Raw genomic sequence first — 10,995 nt, forward strand, 5'->3', positions numbered from 1 at the left:
TCACATGTATAATTCTCCCTTATATATCTTGCATCGTTTACTTGCTACAGCCATTAGACTGCGGCCATGCTGCGACGAGCTTCTCCCAGTTTCTATCTAGCTAATCCATTAGCAAGGCTTTGGTCGGCCTGTAGCTATAGTAGAAGTCACTTGCCCAAGGTGCCACGCCCTTGGACTGAACCCGGAACCATGAGCCTATTAGCGTAATTCGTATTGGCTTCAAGTTTTGGCACCAGGCCATCAAGTTCAGGATGAGGTTAAGTTGATTACATCGACCCCAGTGTTCAACTGGTACATTATTTTATTGAACCCGAAAGGATGAAAAGCACAGTCGACCTCAGCAGTATTTGAACACAGAACATAAGGACGGCATTTTGCCCAGCGTGCAAACGATTCCGCCAGCTCGCCGTCTTTGCTCTGTAATTCACATTACGTCATCAATATTGGTCCGCCGTTTGTGCTTTTGTATTGTGTATGCGTGTGTGTATATGTGCGTTGTGAAGACGTGTGGCTTAGTGGTTAGGGTATTCGGTTCGCGATCGCTTGGTGTTGAGTTCGATTTCCGGCGGCGCGTCGTGTCTTGGAGCCAGATACTTTATTTCGCATTGCTGCAGTCCACTCAGATCGGATCAACTGGAACCCTCGTCGACCTAACCAACGGAATGACAGTGTGGACGTATGTGCTTATGGGGTAACTCAGTAAAGCTTTAAGAAGCGAACCAAACCAGGAATATTCTTTTCTACTCTAGGCACAAGGCTCGAAATTTTTGGGGAAAGGAGAGGGCCAGTCGATTAGATCGACCCTAGTACGCAACTGGAACTTAATTTAGTGACCCCGAAAGGATGAAAGGCAAAGTCGACATCGGCGGAATTTGAACTCAGAACGTAACGGCAGCCGAAACACCTATTTCTTTACTACCCACAAGGGGCTAAATGCAGAGAGGACAAACAAGGATAGACAAACGGATTAAGTCGATTATATCGACCACAGTGCGTAACTGGTACTTATTTAATCGCCCCCGAAAGGATGAAAGGCAAAGTCGACCTCGGCGGAATTTGAACTCAGAACGTAGCGGCAGGCGAAATACGGCTACGCATTTCGCCCGGAGTGCTAACGTTTCTGCCAGCTCGCCGCCTTACAAACCGGGAATATTAAAACATAATACAGCGAACATGCAGTAGACACACCACAGCGCCATGTGTAAGTTTATGCGAACTGAGAGTTTTTGCAGAACAATGCAATCGGTTTTGGCTGCTTATATGATACGGAAATTATAGTCTGGTGCATTCACATGTCTCTCCCACCTAGCCTACACACACACACACACAACACAAACACACATACAAGCACACACACACACACACACACACTCACACACAAACACACACACAAATACAATTGCGCTTATACACACTATCACAGACATTTGCACACGCACACATGCACACACAACACAGATATATATTATACATACACAAGCATATATACATACACGCACATACATTTGCAAACATACACACATAATCACAGACATTTGCACATACACACACACACACACACACACACACACACACCACACACACACTTGCATACACACACTCTTGCACACGCATAAACGCACAGACGCGCATACGCGCACACAACAAAGACTAAAATAATATATACATACACAGACACACCCACACACACACACAAACACTTATATGTACGCACAAAACACTCACAAATTTCTCTCTCCCTATCATACTCCAATTCTTATTTGAACCCTTCTCATTTGCTCCCTCCTCCCCACTTCACCTTCGGCTTTTTCGACCCTAATCCTGCTTCAGTCTCTCCCTCCCTCCCCCTCTCTCTCTCCCTCTCTCTCTCTCACCTCGACACACAGACAAATCGATAATATCAAACAACCATTGATTAAGGTCAGAGATCGAATTAATTTAACATTTGGAAATTACCCAATACGGAAAATTTTCGGAAAACACTTACAGTCGCCATCACCAACATCATCATCATCATCATCATCATCATCATCATCATCATCATCATCACCATCATCACTACTACCACGTAATACTACTACCTTCACTACGCAACGTCATCAGCACCACTACCACCACTCACTACCACACTCTGTACAAACATCACCACCACCGCTACAAACATTCTACCAGTTACATCACCACCACCGCCACCACCACTACTACTAATAGTGCACCACCCATCACCATCACAACCACTACTACTACCAGTACCACCGCCGAATCCACTCATCATCACCACAACAATGTTCTGGTTCTTTACGTCCTGAGTTCAAATCCTGCCAATGTCAGCTTTGCTTTTCATCCCTTCGAGGTCGATAAAATAAAATACCAGTCAAATACTGCGTTCGAAAGCATCGACTAGTTCCCCGCTGGAACTGAACCTAATTTATAAAAAAATTATACTTATATGGTTCGAGGTAGTATAGTGGTAAGTATCCTCGTCTGTCACGCGGGAGACTGGGGTTCGATTCCCTGCCGGGGGGGGGGGGAGGTTACTTGTTAGGCACAGGGGTGGCTGTGTGCTAAAAAGCTTGCTTACCAACGATATGGTTCTGGGTTCAGTCTCACAGCGTGACACCTTGGGCAAGCGTTTTCTACTTTAGCCTCGGGCCGATCAAAGCCTTGTGAATGGATTCGATAGAGGGGAAACTGAAAGAAGCCCGTCATGTGTATATATATATATATATATATATATATATTATATATATATATATATATATATATATATATATCATAGATATAGGGTGAAATATAATTAATTTAATAAAATCAACAAATTTCACCTAGTAGTATTTCGGTATGGAAAAGGACCATATTCGGTAAAAACTTATATAATTATAACAATAAGGGTTTTTTGCAACAAGTTGCTTAACCACAGATATATTATGAGTTAGAGCTTATGCAACCGTCTAAGGGATAAACGTATCCGTAGGCGCTACTGGTGCATTACCTCATTATGTATAGGCCTTGCTATAAGGTTAACAGTAGTTGGTAATTTAAATGCTAAACCGTGGTTTAATATATTCAGATAAGAAAAGAAATGGAGCAACTATTAACAATTAGAAGTTGTTCATTGGTATTAAATGGTCACAGTTTAATTGTAGTTAAAATAACATTTACAGTTGTTTCAGTTTGTAAATTTTGAGGTAAATTTGCATTCCATCTCGTTCCATGTAACAGAATGATTTAGAGTTTATCGGAGGAATATACACGGGAGAAAAAGGAAAAAGGAAAAGAAAAAGTAAAAAAGTTACATACATACATACATACATACATACATACATACATACATACATACATACATACATACATATATATATATTTAAGAGATGAGTAATTGTGTACACTATTTACATTATTTACATTTGATGGATATTTGTCCTCACCTTGTTTGTTGTTAACACAACGTTTCGGCTGATATACCCTCCAGCCTTCATCAGGTGTCTTGGGGAAATTTCGAACCTAGATTCTCATTCGTAAGGTATTTTTCGATGTTATTATCATCATCATTATTATTATTATTATTATTATTATTATTATTATTATTATTATTATTATTATTATTATTATTATTATTCAGTGAGAGAGCAGTGCTTGTCATGAAAGTGATACTGGGGTACAAATATACGTATCACAATCATATGTGCGTGACATGGTGATCTCATATTAAGGCAAACAGCGCATGATCTTGCAGGTGGGCCGAGTTAGAACTTTCTTCATGTCGAGTAGCCCATCACATTCAAAAGGTCCCCAAATAAGGTTTGCTTGGGGATGTTAAAGGAAACAGCCATGTTTCCAGAGGTGAATTATTCAAAACCCAAAGAATTCCTCTCCGGCGAGCTGGCAGAATCCTTTCCACGCCGGTCAAAATGGTTAGCAGCCCAATAATTTCAGGTCTTGTGCTTCTAGTAGAAATGATTATTATTAAGCTAGGACAAACTAAATTAATTAGCAGGAATTTTATCTTGAGGTTTGATGACAAGTCTCCCCAAGAATCTTCCTTGGGATTCTTGCAGAATATAGAATGGTACATTTCTTATTTTATATTTTATTCTTTGATTTTTTTTTCAGAATTCATTTTTGCTCCTTTAGTACACACCATAAATGATAATTTCTAATATTTGTAAAAAAATGAAGTATGCTGAATACACCTTTTATCTGAGTCTGTATAATGAAACTATTTCCTATATATATCTGAATCCTGTGTTTTAACTTGCCATGAAATGTTCTGAAATGTAATCTGTTCATTATGTTACAGTAAATTATATTTGTTGTGTGTGTGTGTGTGTGTATAATACGGATGATGTAGAGTCACTTATACAACCAAAACAGATTACGGAAAGGTGTCAACAGCTATAACACCACTTTGAATACGCATTCCCTACTTAACACTACTTGTTACAGCTGATTAGTTTACAGAGTGCACTCATGACGTGAAGACATTTTGGAAGCCTGCAATAAAATTTTGTGTTAAACTGGTACAAAAGGCTCAAGGACAGTAGAGGCGAGATGAGAGGTGTGGGACGGAGAGGACATCAGAGCATCAGAGCTTGTTGGAAAAGTTCGCCACATTCTGGATGAAGACTGTCGCATATCTCTAAAGACGATAAACATTCAGTTTTGAGTTGGTGTGGCAACTGTACATAGAATTGTTTATTAAGATCTGAACAGGATGTAAAATGTGTACAAAGTTTATTTCCAGAGTACTCAGTGACGAACAGAAGGAAAGACGCGTAGGTAACTGCAGGAGGATGGTTGAGCTCATTGCATCCAACCCAAGAGTATTTGAGTCTCTGGTGACCTGTGGCGAAAGCTGGACTCTACTGGCTACTCCGATACTAAAAAAAAGCCAGACAAAGCAAGTTCATCGGGATGATCCACTTTCTCAATAGCAAGGATCTCATCTACATCAACTAAAGTACTTTGTGGAAGTCTTGAGAGTACTCAAGTAGAGATTACGTCCCTAAAAACCGGAGACCTTCCTGTTGAGTCGGTAGCATTTGCACCAGGACAATGCACCGGTCCACACTTCCACTTTGGTAACCAACTACTTGACAAAGATGAGCATCAAAACTGTCCCTTACCTTCCCCGCAGTCTAGACCTTGTTCCCTGTGACTTTTGGCTCCCCAAACTGAAGGAGAACTTCCGGAGCAATCGATTTTAAGACGCCGAGAAGATGAAGGAGGCCGTGATAATGGTGCTGGATACGTTCACTTAGGAGGGCTTTCATACATGGGGGCCTTCACGAAGAGGGTAGAGAGATACAAGTGCATTGAAGCCAGACCATCCTACATTGAAGGAGATTAGAGTTAGGCGTGTGTGTGTTTGTTTGTGTGTGCATGTGTTTGAGCTTGTGGTGTGTGTGTGTGTGTGTAAGATAAAAGATATGGCAGAGTGTTGTTTCAAGGAATTTGGTTGCGATTGCCCTAATGTAGTTCCAGGGGTCTGATCAATCAACAACAACAACAGAAACGACGAGGGCGACGGCGACGACATCAACAAAAGAACAAATACAAGCATAAACTTTCCAGTTTCTCATATGTCTCTGCATCATTAAAATCATCATCGCCATCTTCTTTCTTTCTTTCTTTCTTTCTTCTTCTTCTTCTTCTTCTTCTTCTTCTTCTTCTTCTTCTTCTTCTTCTTCTTCTTCTTCTTCTTCTTCTTCTTCTTCCTCCCCCCTTCTTCTTCTTCTTCTTCTTCTTCTTCTTCTTACTACTACTACTACTACTACCTACTACTAACTACTACTACTACTAGTGCATTTTAAAAACCTTTATCTCCTCCTCCTTCTCCTCCTCCTCCTCCTTCTCCTCCTCTTCACCGCTTCTTCTCCTTCCATTCATCTCCCACAACACATTTACTAAAATACATAAATTAGATTAGGGGCAGCAGTACTTAAAGGTGGTTTTATGTACCAACGAAAGGGTTACGAGGTCACGATCAGATTGTGCGCAGTCCTCATTGTTTTAGTTCTGCATTGCACTTCCCCCGTGTTGCATTATAGTTTTAGCGTCGATAAATCCAGCCACGCCCACTCCACAGACACCTACATAACACCACAAACCCTACAACGCACCAGACTGACGCCTGTAGGGTTCGATCATTGTTGCTTCCGTGGATCGATATTGGATTAACAGAAACTAGCTTGGATGTTTATAGTAAGTATCTGTACGCATGCATACGCATAAGATATATAAATATACCTACAACACACACATACACACATACAAAAATGTGCGTAGGCGGTATATATATATATATATATATATATATATATATAAACAGAGAAAAAGATAAAAAAACAGCATCGTGAGGACGTAGCAGACACACACACATATAATATATATATATACACACACACACCACACCACATATACACGCAACACACACACACACACACACACACACACACACACACACACACACACACACATATATATATGTGTGTGTGTGTGTGTGTGTGTATATATATATATATATGTAGTTTAGATGCACATACAGTAACACACAAATACATACACATATATCGAAAAGAGTTTGTGTGAGTTGTTTCTTTCTGTTTGAAGTATTCAAGTATAAAATTAGTAAAGGAAACGTATGTTTATTTTAAAAAATCATAAAAAATAAACTTGGCGTTGAATTTTGAAAGATGAGCATTGATCATTTGGAAATAACAAGATATGATCATGCCACACTGTCTCCTGGTATTGAGTACTGCTTATAGCTTAGGTGCATTTCACATAAAGTCATTGACACTGCGTCTTCCTCCAATCTCAACAGTAAAAGATATGCACATACTCATATACATTATTATTACGAACAGCTGATTTGAAACTTCTAGTTTCCATGCCCTAACTATAAATTTGCATTTATGCAAATAATATTCGGGACATTTTAAGGTGTCGACCTGGCAGAAACGTTAGCACACCGGGCGAAATGCGTAGCCGTATTTCGTCTGCCGCTACGTTCTGAGTTCAAATTCCGCCGAGGTCGACTTTGCCTTTCATCCTTTCGGGGTCGATAAATTAAGTATCAGTTACGGACTGGGGTCAATATAATCGACTTAATCCATTTGTCTGTCCTTGTTTGTCTTCTCTGTGTTTAGCCCCTTGTGTGCAGTAAAGAAATAGGTATTTCGTCTGTCTTTATGTTCTGAGTTCCAATTCCGCCGATGTCGACTTTACCTCTCATCCTTTTGGGGTCGATAAATTAAGTACCAGTTGCGTACTGGAGTCAATCTAATCGACTGGCCCACTCACCAAAATTTTGGGCCTTGGCCCTAGAGTTGAAGAGTGTGTATTTATATATACATATATATATTATATATATCATATATATATATATATATATATATATATATATATATATATATATATATATATATATATATATATATATATATATATATATATACATACAATATGTGTGTGTGTGCTTGTGCGTGGGTGTGGTGTGTGTGTGTGCTTCTTTCAGTTTTTGTCAACCTAATCCACTCACAAGGCTTTGGTCAGCCCGAGGCTGTAGAAGAAGACATTTGTTCAAGGTGCCACGCAGTGGGACTGAATCTGGAACCATGTAGCTGGGAAGCAAGCTTCTTACCACACAACCACTCATAATCATGTGATCAACCATACTGTCGGATGTGTTATCATATATCAATGATCATAATGCACTTTGCATCATTTTAGCCTTCGAATGATGCCACCCCACTGGCTAGGCGAGTTATTCTACATTATCCCTGATTAGAAGGCTCTTCTGTTGCAGAGGTTACTCATCTACAGCTGATTGGACTGGGGCAAGATGAAATTAAGTGTTTTGTTCAAGAACCCAACGCACCGCTCGACCGGAAATCGAATCCACGATTGCTAGATCTTGAGTGCAACGCACTTACCATGGTATGTATGTGTTTATTTATTGTGTGTATGTATAATCCAATGAAGTACAGATATCTCTTTATGGCGACCTCACTAGTCATTCCATCTCCCGGAAGTCCTATGGTGATGGAAAACTGGCGACGTGATCAGTTGAAAGCACACAGTAAGTTGTAACGTTTCGTTCATCATTCATGCTTCAAACCATGCAGATCTGGAAAAAAGAATGAATAGTCATCTGAGAGGTCATGGACGGAAAGTCAGAAATGTCATTGACAACGAAAGGGCAATCATCTGTGAAAATTAAAGAAATCATTTATATATCTATATACTAAAGGGTAAACACTCCCTTCCGGGATTGCCCCAAGAAAGTTCCCCACCGAGGCACAAGTTCGGGCAAGGTTGTTTTTATGGAAGACCAACAGACTGCCATGCATACCATCCTCCCCTCTCTATGCCACTGGTGTTATCCAAGGAAAAGCCAAAAGCGTATGCAGCTTTGTACCAATGACATAGCAAGTCATTTCTTCAGCTGAGTGAACTGGAGCAACGTGACACAAAGTGTCACATGATCGTGAGCCCGACGCTCTAACCACTGAGCCATGCGCCTTCACCATTTATATACTATACATGAATTAAAATTCGTAGCAATAGCACGTAAAGCAATTCTCGATCGCTTTTGTCTGGGGTAGTTTTACAACACTCAATAATAACGAAAGAGTCTGGTAATAATTAAAGCCGCAACAATTGATTCTCTTTGATGCCTACCGAACAGATTAAACCAAAAACACAGGGGAAATCCAACATCAACTAAAAGTATCTTTTATCTTTATTAGTTTCAGTCATTAGACTGTGGCCAAGCTGGAGCACTGCCTTCAAGGGTTTAGGTCGCAGAAACCGACACCGGTACTTATTTTTCTAAAGTCAGGTATTTCTTCTCTTTTGCCGAACTGGTACGTTACGGGGGTCATAATCAAACCAACTGTCAAAGTGGTGGATGGACAAACACTAGGACACACACACATATACGTACATACACGCGCGCGCACACACACACATACATACATATACACATATATATCTGTGTGTGTATATATAGATATATGTATATGTATATGCACATACATATTTACACACACACATACACACACACATATGACAGCCTTCCACACAGTTTTCTTGAACGAAATTCACTCACAAGGCAATGGTCAGTGAGGGGCTATAGAAAGAGTTCTTACCCAAGGTGACGCGTAGTGGGACTGAACCTGAACGGTAGTGCGCATGCGCGCGCATGTATGGGCCATGTGCATATATATTATATATACATGTATACATATATGTCAATATTATCAATATGTATATGTATATATATATATATATATATATATATATATATATATATATATATATATATATATATATATATATATGTGTGTGTATATATAGTGTGTTGTATATAATGTGTGTGTGTGTGTGTGTATGTATATACCGCTCGGTTACGGACACAAACACACCAGAATCGAATGTCAAGCGATGTTGGTGGGAGGGCAAACACATACACACATATATATACGACGGGCTTCTTTCAGTTTCTGTCTACCAAATCCACTCACAAAGCTTTTGTTGGCCCGAGGCTATAGTAGAAGACACTTGCCCAAGGTGCCATGCAGTGGGACTGAACCCGGGACCATGTGGTTGTTAAACAAGCTCCTTACCACACAGCCACTCCGGTGCGTATATATATATATATAAATTATGTATTTGTAAATACATACCTGCATAGACACATAAATATATGTACATATATATTACACACATACACATACATGCGCATATATGCACACTCGTTCGCACACAAACAGGCATTCATTATATACATACATACATACATACATACATACATACATACATACATACATACATACATACATTCATACATACATACATACATACATACATACATACATACATACATACATACATACATACATGTATAGGAAATGGTATATACGCTACCCATGCGTTCATATAAATTCAGTTGTGTACATATACACACATGTATACAGGAGGAACTGTAAAACGTTGTGTATAGGAGGAAAGAGAGAGAGGGAGAAAGGGAAAAGTTGGTGGGTGGGTATGTGGGTGGGAGACAAGATGTGATGTAGATAAATCTGATATGTGATAGAAGGGGTGCCACACCCTTCTGTCTTAAATGGAAATGTCAAACGGTAGACGTAAATAAAGCCCTCGCTTGATTTCAACAAATCTGTTGGGTATTAGGAATAAATGGTGAGGCGGGTGGCGATAGTATGGATTGAAAGGGTAGTGTTAGTAATGTTACAGTGTAGGGGAGGATTATGGTGCTATGATGTAAGAAAAACAGGAAGGTGGTTTCCCATATTTTCCATTTTAGACATTTTCAATGTATTACTTATCTTTCTCCTTTTATTGTTTTTCTCCCTTTATTTTTGTTGTATATCGGGTAGTTCATTATGCCAATAATAAACACACGCACTGGTTCTATTTCACTTCTTTTTTCAATATTGGTTTGAAATTCGGCACGATGCCAGCAATTTTGGGGGAGGGGTTTAGTCTATTACATCGACCACAGTGCTCGATTGATATTCATTTTATCGAACACTAAAAGAGGAAAGGCAACGTTAACCTTGGCGGAATTTGAACTGAAGAACGTAAAGACGGACGAAATGTCACTAAGCATTTTTCCTAGCTTGCTAACGATTTTGCCGACTCCCCGCCTTACTTTTATTAGTATTAGTCAATTTGTTAAGGTGGCAAGCTGATAGAATCGTTAGTACGTCGTACAAAGTCGTCCTCGGCGATATTTCTTCCGGTTTTACTTTCCAAGTTCAAATTCCCCCGAAGTCGACTTTGCCTTTCATTCAATTGAGGTCGACAAAATAAGTACCAGTTGAGTACTTGGGTTGATGTAACCGACTATCCGTCCTCCCAAAATTTGTACTAATTAGTAGGAAGGTTATTATTAGTCAATTGATTAACCATTGACAATTAGCTAAACAATTGTTTGGCTAACCATTCGGTTTAATCAATCACTCACTC

The sequence above is a fragment of the Octopus sinensis genome, linkage group LG10 (genome assembly GCF_006345805.1).
Source record: "Octopus sinensis linkage group LG10, ASM634580v1, whole genome shotgun sequence".
NCBI classification, from domain to species: domain Eukaryota; kingdom Metazoa; phylum Mollusca; class Cephalopoda; order Octopoda; family Octopodidae; genus Octopus; species Octopus sinensis.